A 10,076-nucleotide genomic window follows, 5' to 3' on the forward strand; every position below is an offset into this window, starting at 1 on the left:
CACCTGCCCCTTTACCACTTCCATGCTCACCATCCAAGGCCCCAGACACTCATTTCAGGTTAAACAGCGTTTCACTTGTACCTCTTTCAATTTGGTCTATTGCATTCGTTGCTCCCAATGTGGTCTCCTCTATATCGGAGAGACAAAACGCCGACTGGGTGATCGCTTTGCTGAGCACCTTTGGTCTGTATGCAATCAGGTCCCGGACCTTCCTGTGGCTTGCCACTTCAACACACAATCCTGCTCCCATGCCCACATGTCTGTCCTTGGCCTCCTGTAATGTTCCAATGAAGCTCAACGCAAACTGGAGGCACGTTACAGCCTGCCTGTCTCAACATTGAATTCAACAACTTCAGATAATTTTATTTCGTTTATTTTATTTATCTCTTTTTAAATATTTTTTCTCACTGTTCTGTACCTCTTATTTCTTAATTGTCTCTCTTTCTCTCACTCCCCACTCTCTCATCACCTTTTTCTCTCCTCTTCTCCCTTTGCTACCCTTCTCCACTGGTTTTCCATTTTGCCTCTGCTTCCCCCTTCCCCCCCATATTTTGTCATACAGCACTGGCTTCAGCCTTGGTCATTCACAGCTTCGAATCTCCCTCTCGTCTCTCTGTGCGCTGTCATTATCATCTCTTTATTGCTACCTTTGCTTCTGGACACACCTTCTCTCAGCCTCGTATAAATACCTCCCTATTTCTCCCCTTTGTTTAGCTTTGACACGTCAGCCCTTTTCTCTCCTTACAGATGCTGCCAGACCTGCTGAGATTTTTCAGCATTTTCTCTTTTGGTTTCAGATGCCAGCATCCGCAGTAATTTGCTTTTATCCAGAAGTAGCCAAATGAGTAGGGCAAGCTCCCACAGAACCAGGACTTTTAGTTTTACTTTATTAACAGTAGTTGTTGGGGTCCTGAAGCTGTTTGTCCTCTCTCCATTACAGCTAAAAGCTGGGGGTTCTCTTGCTGCTGCTAGAATTGCATGAGGAGAAAGTGAGGACTGCAGATGCTGGAGATCAGAGCTGAAAAATGTGTTGCTGGAAAAGCGCAGCAGGTCAGGCAGCATCCAAGGAGCAGGAGAATCGACGTTTCGGGCATAAGCCCTTCTTCAGGAATTGCATGAGACAATCTATTTAATTGAATTCGCCTTTGCCAACGGTATGTTTATGGGACGTTACTATATTGGCACAGTTACTGTTTAGTAGTTAATTAATCTATTATTCTGTTAAATTTTCCAATAGAGTTAATTTATTCCAATTACTTGTTTCTTTTGTTGTATTTTAATGATAGTGTATGAATAAAGTGTGCTTTGCTTCAAGACTGGTAGTTTGACCCATTAAATTGCATCCAGAATACAACACTTGGCTTTAAAGTAACAAAACTTCAAGATCTAGGCTATTTTCTTAATATTTTGAGGGGTTTTGGTCTGACTCATAACAAATTAAAGGTTCCTGTCAGGATCAAAATCTCTACTTGGAATCAGCATAATTGGATTCAGGATAATTGGATTCGAAAGCAATGGTGAAAGTTGGTGTTTTAATTTCAGGTGTTGCATTTGGTTGATTTAAATAAGGAATGCTTTGTGTAGTAATGGCTCTTTCAGTTACTAAGAGTATCCTGGGGGTGGAAGAAGTCACATTGGGAGCTTAACAGAAAGTGAGCAAGACAATCGGCAAACAACCTAGAACTTGGGTTGCCTGCGACTGTGAGGAAAGGGAAAAAAAGTGTGGCAATCGCACAGCACTTACAGTTGCCAGGAATACCACTGAAATGGCGAAATTCAATTGAAAATGAAGCAGCTCGAGTTAGAGACAAAACAAAAAAAAAGAGAAAAGGATATAAAACACTTTTGAAATATGATTAAAAGCAGAACAAAAAGAAAAGGAAAGGAAGGCCCGAGCAATGAAAGGGACAAACAGAGAGAAGAAAGAGAGAAAGAGAGAGTTTTTGAACTTCAGAGGTTGGAACTGAAAACTCAAAGTCAACTTAAAATGGTGGAGGTAGAATTGAAAAGTAGGAGTTGTGAAGAGGACAGTGATGGAGAGCAATCCCATTGTAGCCAAAGGCCCAGTGGGGATCTGTTTAAATATGTCCAAGTGATGTCTAAATTTGATGATAAGGATGGAGAAGCCAAAACTTCAGTACAGTACATTTCATTTCATTTGAGAAAGTGTTTCAACATTTGAAATGGCTGGTGACCATGTGGGTATTGCTGATCTAAACAAAGTTGATAGGTACAGTCAGTGAGGTATTTGTATCACTATCAGAGGAGGCACCTGGGGAGTATGATGAGGTGAAAAAAGCCATCTTAAGTGCATATGAGCTTGTACCAGAAGCATAAAGACAATGTTTTAGGAATCTAGGGAAGGAATCTGGTCAAACGTTCAGAGTTTGAAACGATAAAAAAAAAGCAATTCTGATAAGTGGATAAGGGCACTGAAAATAGATCAAACATATGAGACACTTCAAGAGATAATTATTTTGGAGGAGTTCAAAAATTCACTTCCTGAAGTAGTGAGAACTCATGTTGAAAAGCAGAGAATTAAGGCTGGCAGATTAGCAGCAGAAATGGCAGATGATTATGAGGAAGTTCGTAAATCAAAGTTTGGCTTCCAATATCAATTTCAATCTGTGAAGGATATAAATTAGGGAAAAAAAAGGAATCCTCAGGTGATAAAGGAAAAGCAGATAACATTGAAGAGAGTAAAGATAGTTTAACAGAAGGTAAAAAGGAAATCCATGAGGGGGAAAGAGAAGTAAAAAAACTCAGGAGTTTTCACTGGAATAAAGTAGGTCACATGAAGTCGCAGTGTTGCTTGCTTAGAAAAAGCACTGAGAAGACAGACGTTGAAAAAGCACTGAGAAGACAGACGTTGAAAAACAAGATAAACAAGTGAGTTTTGTTGAAGTGGTACTGGAAAGCACAGTGGAAGCTAATAACATGCAAATAACTTACAACCTGATCAGGAGTTGATTGAGAAGGAAGAGCCAGATTTCTTTCAATAATTTATTTGCATGATAAGGTTTAACTCATGTATGCCAGCAGGAGCAGGAAAAGAAATTCAAATTTTAAGAGATATGGGAGCAAGTCAATCATTGATGGTGAGAGTTGAGGTGATATGTACTTCAGAAGGAATACTGCCAGAAATGGTAGTAATGTTTGGAATTCATGGTAAGAAGACAGTGTTCCATTCTCTGCGTGCTCCGGTTTCCTTCCACTGTCCAGAGATGTGCAGGTTAGAAGAATTGGCCATGCTAAATTGCCCACAGTGTTCAGGGATGTGTACATTAGGTGCACGAGTTAGAGGTCATGTAGAATAATAGGGTAAGGAATGGGTCTGGGCGGGTTACTCTTTCGAGGGTTGATGTGGACTTTTTGGGCCAAATGGCCTGTTTCCACACTGTAGGGATTTTATGATTATATAAAGTGAAGGTGGAGAATCCAGTGAAAAGTGGTGAAGTGATAATGGGAGCAAAAAAGAAATTCTCAGTTCCAGAGATACAGTTTATCCCTGGTAATCATATAGCTGAATCACAGGTGGATGTGATGCCTACTGTGGTTGAAAAACCAGTGGAAAATCAGGCAACTAAGGTATTACATGAAGTATAACCTGGGATTTCTCCTAACTATGATATTAAGGTCACAAAGCTGCAAGTGGAAACAGGAGGAGGAATCAAAGAGTAAAGATAAGGAAGTGGAAGTTCAAACATCAGAAATTATATTTGATCAAATGGTTGAGAAAAAAACAAGAACAGGTGAAGGTCAAAGTGGATATTTTAAGTTCAGACAAATTAGCTGAATCGTGACAGAAGGATTAAAAACTAAAACAGTTGTGTCAAAAAGTATATACAGAAAAACAATGAGTTTATCCCAGAAAATTACTATCATAAAATTGAAGTTTTGATGAGGAAATAGAGATGATAGCAAATTCAGGCAGATGACAAATGGGCAGAAGCTCATCAAGTTCTATTACCAGAGGGTTATAGAAAGGAGATGTTGCAGGTAGCACATAAATTATCAGGAGGAGGGCATTTGGCGGTAAGGTAAACTCAAGCCAAAATACAAAGACATTCTTATTGGCCTGGACTGTATTTGAATGTGGTTGACTTTTGCCAGACATGTCATATGTCAGGTAATCGCACAACCTCAGGCAGTGATAAAACCAAGACCCTTATTACCCATTCCTCCAATTGTGAAACCTTTTACAAGAGTTTTAATTGATTGCTTAGGGTCCATACCTAAATGAAATATGGAAATCAGTATTTGTTGATCATAATAGATGTGCATACTAGATTTCCAAAAGCCATTCCATTATGCAGTATCACAGCTAACAGAATTGTGAAAGGGTTACTCTTTTTTTAACTAGACACAGACTACCCACAGAAATACAATTGGATCAAGAGTCAAATTTTACATCAAAATTATTCAAGGAAGTTATGAATAACTTTAGAACAAAACAATTCAAATCCACTGCACACCACCCAGAATGACAGAGAACATTAGAACAGTGGCCTCAAACTTTAGACACCATGTTGAGGGCTGAGAATCAAGACTATCCAGAGGATTGGGATAAAGGAATTCTATTTGCACTGTTTTGCAAATAGGGATGCACCAAATGAAACTACCAAATTCTGGTCATTTGAGTTAGATTTTTGGCATGAAGGGAAATTAATTCAGGAGAAATTGGTGAGTCAGAGTTCAGAACTATGTATGTGGACTATGTGTCAAATTTCATGGGAAGATTAAATGGAGTGAATGAGTTGGTGAGACAGGATTTTAAGGAGCACAGCATGTGATGAAACAGGAAGCAGATAAAAACTCAAAAAGTCGCAATTTTGCCAGCAGAGATAAAATGTTGGTGTGACCCCCAGTGGTAGGTGAACGTTTAAAGGCAATATTTAGTCAGCTTTATCAAATCAAAAGTAAATCGAGTCAGGTGAATTATTTAAAAAGAACACTAGATCGGAAGAAATTTCACACTGTGTATCATGAGAATATGCTCAAAAGATATTTTGATAGGCAAGAAAAGCAAAAGAAGAATGCATTACTGATTACAACACAGAGTGAAGAACCAAGTTCAGAGGACTCTGAATTGGACATTCCTCAAATTATTTTGGGCAACAAGGAAGATCTAAAAAATTGGAATAAATTAATGAGTTGCCTTCCAGAGGAAAACTGAAATGAAAGAGTTATTATAATCATATAGCAAGATATGTGGGAATAAGCTGGGAAGTACTAACCTGATTATGCATTATGTAGATACAGGAAATGCTCTTCCAATAAAGCAACACCCTTACGGACTGAAACCTCTAAGGTTCGCACAAGTGCAAAAAGAGACTGAATGCATGCTCAAATACAACATAATTGAAGTGAGTTGCAGTGAATGGAGCTCACCAAGAGTGATGTTCCCAAAACTCGATGGTAACCAACAATTATGTGTAGACTATCACAAAGACAATGCAGTTACAAAATCTGATTCATATCCTATTCCATGTTTGGAATACTGTATTGACAAGCAATTTACATTTCTAATCTGAAATAGTGAAGGAATCTCGGCATTCATGAATGGACTGTACCAATTTAAAGTATGCCATTTAGTATGAAAATGGAGCTAGCCACATTTCAAAGACTAATTGAAAGACTAATAAAGTAATTTTGGGATTATCCAATTGATTACCCATCAATGTTCTGGTGATTTTTAGTCATGCATGGAAAGTACATTTGGAGCATTTATCGGAGTTTAATCCACTTCAGGAGGCAGACTTGGTGATAAACGTGGCTAAGAGTATGTTCGTAAAAGCTCAAGTCATGCTCATGTGCCATGTCAATGTACGTAAACAAATGGACTTACCGGATGTGAAAACAAAGGTTATTGGGAAATTTCCCATACAAAGAGGTAAGTATCAGACTGGCTGAGTTTCTCCAGCAATTTCTGCAACAATGAATTCAGATTGAGAAATGAACAATGAGTCAGATTTAGTTAGCTGCCAAGTAAGTTGTGAACAATTATTTAATAATGATCATAATACACAAGTTCAACAATGACTCTATGATAAGGACAAACATGAAACAGCTACGAAAATTCTCAACTGAGGAAGGACTGATTTTAATAGAATGAGATAGATACTGCAAAGTAAAAAAAGAAAAATTCAATGGATGCTGGAAATCTGAACTAAAAAATAGAAAATATAAGAAATATTCAACAGATCTGGCAGAGTCTCTGAAACAGCAACAGAATTAATGACAGCTATTTGTTGTAACAATTACATTTTTATCCTGTATCTATGTGCTGTCGTACAAAGGTCCACACTGGAGAAATATGCAGTGTATCTTCAATCCATCTGAATCCTGAATACAGAGCCATTGGGAGGAACCAAGTTATTCCCCTTTTTTACAGCACTAGATGCCATATTCTAGTAAGCGAAGGGTTTAAATGTCCCAAAGCCTCATTGAAAAGCTACAGAGAAAAAACAAGTGTATAAGGTGAATGGGTAGGACAGCAAGTGACTGTGTGGGATAGGGGGAGGTAGGTGGGTAAGAAAATATACTGCAAAGTTCAAGAAGGCAGTGAGTCTAGCTGTATCAGGTATAAGGAGGAGAAAGTGAGGACTGCAGATGCTGGAGATCAGAGCTGAAAAATGTGTTGCTGGAAAAGCGCAGCAGGTCAGGCATTCCTGAAGAAGGGCTTATGCCCGAAACGCGATTCTCCTGCTCCTTGGATGCTGCCTGACCTGCTGCGCTTTTCCAGCAACACGTTTTTCAGCTCAAGTGTAAGGAGTCCCGTCAGAGTTTTAACACAATATGCCTAATAAAGGTGGATCATTACACAGAGACTTAAGGATCAGTGCAGCAGAATATTACTTGTAATACACAATACACGCCTGAAGAAGATACTTGAGCCCTTTGCCAGTGTGAAGCAACATTAGCAGCATTACAACATAAGCAACAATAAATCACAACAAGTAGTTCATCTGGGTGCTACTGAATGCTGACAGATGCATAACGAGGTGGTTCCAAACATTGATATTGTTCAAGTTAGTAACCCAACATATTGCAAGAATCACTGACAGTTGATGTCTGCTGATCTGTCATTCCTAAACAAAATGTTTGAACTTGAAGCCTTTTCTGAGATGCTGTGCTCTGTTCTCCTCTGTGCTCTCCACAGTTAAAAATCACACAGCACCAGGTTATAGTCCAACATGTTTAATTGGAAGCACTAACTTTCAGAGCATCGCTCCTTCATCAGGTGGTTATAGAGGACACAATTGTAAGACACAGAATTTATAAAATCTGGTGTTGTGTGATTTTTAACTTTGAACACCCCAGTCCAACACCGGCATCTCCAAATCGTGCTCTCCACAGTCTCCAAATGAAATCACAACTGACACCACCTGAAACACTGAAATAATCTATCAGTCAATCATTAATTGGACATCTTGAAGTCAGCATCAGCTTCCATCTTGTCACAAAGGTTAGTTATTCTTGTAGTGCCTATCAGTGATTACACATTTGTGTTAAATTGCAGGCACCATGTCTTTATGATTGAAACGTAATCATAGCGCTAGTGTGGAGTAAGGGTGGATAGCATAACTATTGGTGAGCAGGTTAGATTGCTCTCTGGTTCATTTAATGCAATCTTTTTACGCCAATTAATTGTTCTCGGTGTGTTTTTCTCTCCCCTGTATTTTGGATTTCATGACAATACCTCCTCCTTTTCTGTAAGCCAGATATGGGAATCTCCAGACATTGCCCAGACCGACTGCAGAACCGATCACTGACAGCAAGGAGTCAGTCTTTGAGGTCCAGTTACCTCGCTCCACATTCTTATCACTTTCATCATAGGATCATTGGTGGCAGCCTGGGGAAAAGAGAGATGATGGCTGATTTAAAAAATAGTTGGATAAACTCAGCAGGTCTGGCAGCATGTGCGGAGAGAAAGTGGAATTAATGTTTTGAATCCAGTGACCCTTCTTCAGAACTGATAGTACCGAGGAACAAACTGTATAAATGTGATGACAGGGGAGTAAGCTGACCAAGTCCAGAGGGACAGAAAGTAAGTTAGATAAAGGGAGGATTGATAGTGTGGCAGGGAAGGGAAAAAATGCTAATGATGGGACCCATGAGAAAGAGAAAATGGGTCGACCTGGCTGAAAGCAGCCATGTCACGACTGGGCCTAGAGTAGATAAAGGACATTGTTAGCTCAGTTGGCTGGATGGCTGATTTGCAATGCAAAGTGATGTCAGCAGCATGCACTCAATTGAGGTTACTATATTGGACTCTCCTTCCCAACCTTTCGTCTTGCCTTACGTTTGATGATCTTCAGCTTTAACCACCACCAGTGTCTCTCTCTAACAACAGAGCAGTCTTATGGCCTGGTAGAACGATGGGGGTAACTTTACCTGAAGAAGGTGCCGTGGCCCTAAAATCATTGAACTCGATATTGATCCTGAAGTCTGTGAGGAGATGCTGGTCTTCCAGCTTGTACGTAGTCTCGCTGGAGCACAGCAGCAAGCCTGAGACAGAGATCTTGGCCAGGGAACATGGTAGTGTGTTAAATTGGCAGGCAAGTAGAAACTCAGGGTAACTTTACAGAGTGTAGATGTTGCACGAGGTGGTGACGCACTGTGCGACTTCTTTCTCCCAGTGTAGAGGAGATCACATTGTGAACAACGAATACAACAACCTAGATTGAGTGAAGTGTGGGAAATTGGTCAAACATGGCTAAGTGCCCTACTAACCCCAGCTGACCAGAGGAAAAGGGTGGACATTTCTGAGATGCCCCTGTATCAAGGTGGCAGCATCAGAATCGATGCACCAGAGTCGGAGTAACTTGGAGAATGGGATAGAGTCCTTACCAGGGTGAAGGATGTGAGGATGAATAGTCCAGGAAAAGGTGGGAGCCAATGGGTTTGGAATGGATGATGACTGATTTGACTTTCTTCACCTGGAACCAAAGCAAATGTTACATTTCCACTCAATGAGTAAACAATGTAACTGTTCCCCATTTGCCAGGAATCAGTTTATAAACTGAACCCTCAAAGAAGCTCTGCAATTCACAACAACTAATATCCCTACATTATCCATACCTCACAGTGTTTTACTTAAGGCTACTGATTAATATTTTGATAAATACTCACCATGTGCTTTGGAGCATGCGTTTGACGGTAAGTCTGCGAGAACCCAGATAAAACCAATTCTCTTTTGTCCATTTGGTCACTGCTGAAAGATTCTTCTGTTACTGAAGGCATGCTTGAAGAAGTCAGTGTTACAGTACTATAGTTAAATAAGTGACAGAATTCTGAAGCAGAGTCTAAGTGCAGTGATTTGAAGTATGTGCAGCTCTGCTTAAACAGGTTATGGAGACAGTGAGGTCTGCAGATGCTGGAGATCAGAGTTGAGAGTGTGTTGCTGGAAAAGCACAGCAGGTCAGGCAGCATCCAAGGAGCAGGAAAATTGACGTTTTGGGCCGGAGCCCTTCATCAGGAGGAGGGCTTCCTGATGAAGGGCTCTGGCCCAAAGCATTGACTTTCTTGCTCCTTGGATGCTGCCTAACCTGCTATACTTTTCCAGCAACACACTCTTGCACAGGTTATGGGTTTATCTAAGATCCCAGAATATTTAAGCTATTCATGGACTGAGTATTCCAATTGGCTGTTGCGTACATCATTGTCTGAGCATTCAGTATCAAAGTGCATTTACAGTTTTGACTACAGGTGAATTTTTAAACGGGACAGTACATTACAGCTGTACATATCAGAAAACAAGGCAAAGCCTCATGCATTCACTAAAATACGATGTGGAGGAGCCGGTGCTAGACTGGGGTGGACAAGGTTAAAAATCACACACCAGGTTATAGCCCAACAGGTTTATTTGGAAGCACTAGTTTTCAAAGCACTGCTCTTTCATCAGGTACCTGATAAATGAACAGCGCTCTGAAAGCTAGTGCTTGCAAATAAACTTGTTGGACTATAATCTGGTGTTATGTGACTTTTAACTTTGTTCACTAAAATAATGGAAGTTACTCCTGAAACTGAATCTCCTTGACAATTTGAAAATCACACAACACCAGGTTATAGTC

At 40.1% G+C, this 10,076-nt stretch overlaps 1 protein-coding gene and 1 long non-coding RNA gene across 2 annotated transcripts in view; both read right to left on the reverse strand.

Annotated features, from left to right (window-relative positions):
• Positions 1-10,076, reverse strand: part of LOC122557539 (sodium- and chloride-dependent neutral and basic amino acid transporter B(0+)-like) — a 321,849-nt gene that overhangs the window by 250,333 nt on the left and 61,440 nt on the right. The gene's annotated exons all lie outside the window — the stretch shown is intronic.
• Positions 7,563-9,198, reverse strand: LOC122557096. The gene is made up of 3 exons (XR_006313743.1): positions 9,136-9,198; positions 8,854-8,942; positions 7,563-7,855 (listed from the first exon to the last, which is right to left on the reverse strand). It is a non-coding gene; the product is annotated as an uncharacterized LOC122557096 (long non-coding RNA).

This window comes from Chiloscyllium plagiosum, chromosome 15 (assembly GCF_004010195.1).
Source record: "Chiloscyllium plagiosum isolate BGI_BamShark_2017 chromosome 15, ASM401019v2, whole genome shotgun sequence".
Classification (NCBI taxonomy): Eukaryota; Metazoa; Chordata; class Chondrichthyes; order Orectolobiformes; family Hemiscylliidae; genus Chiloscyllium; species Chiloscyllium plagiosum.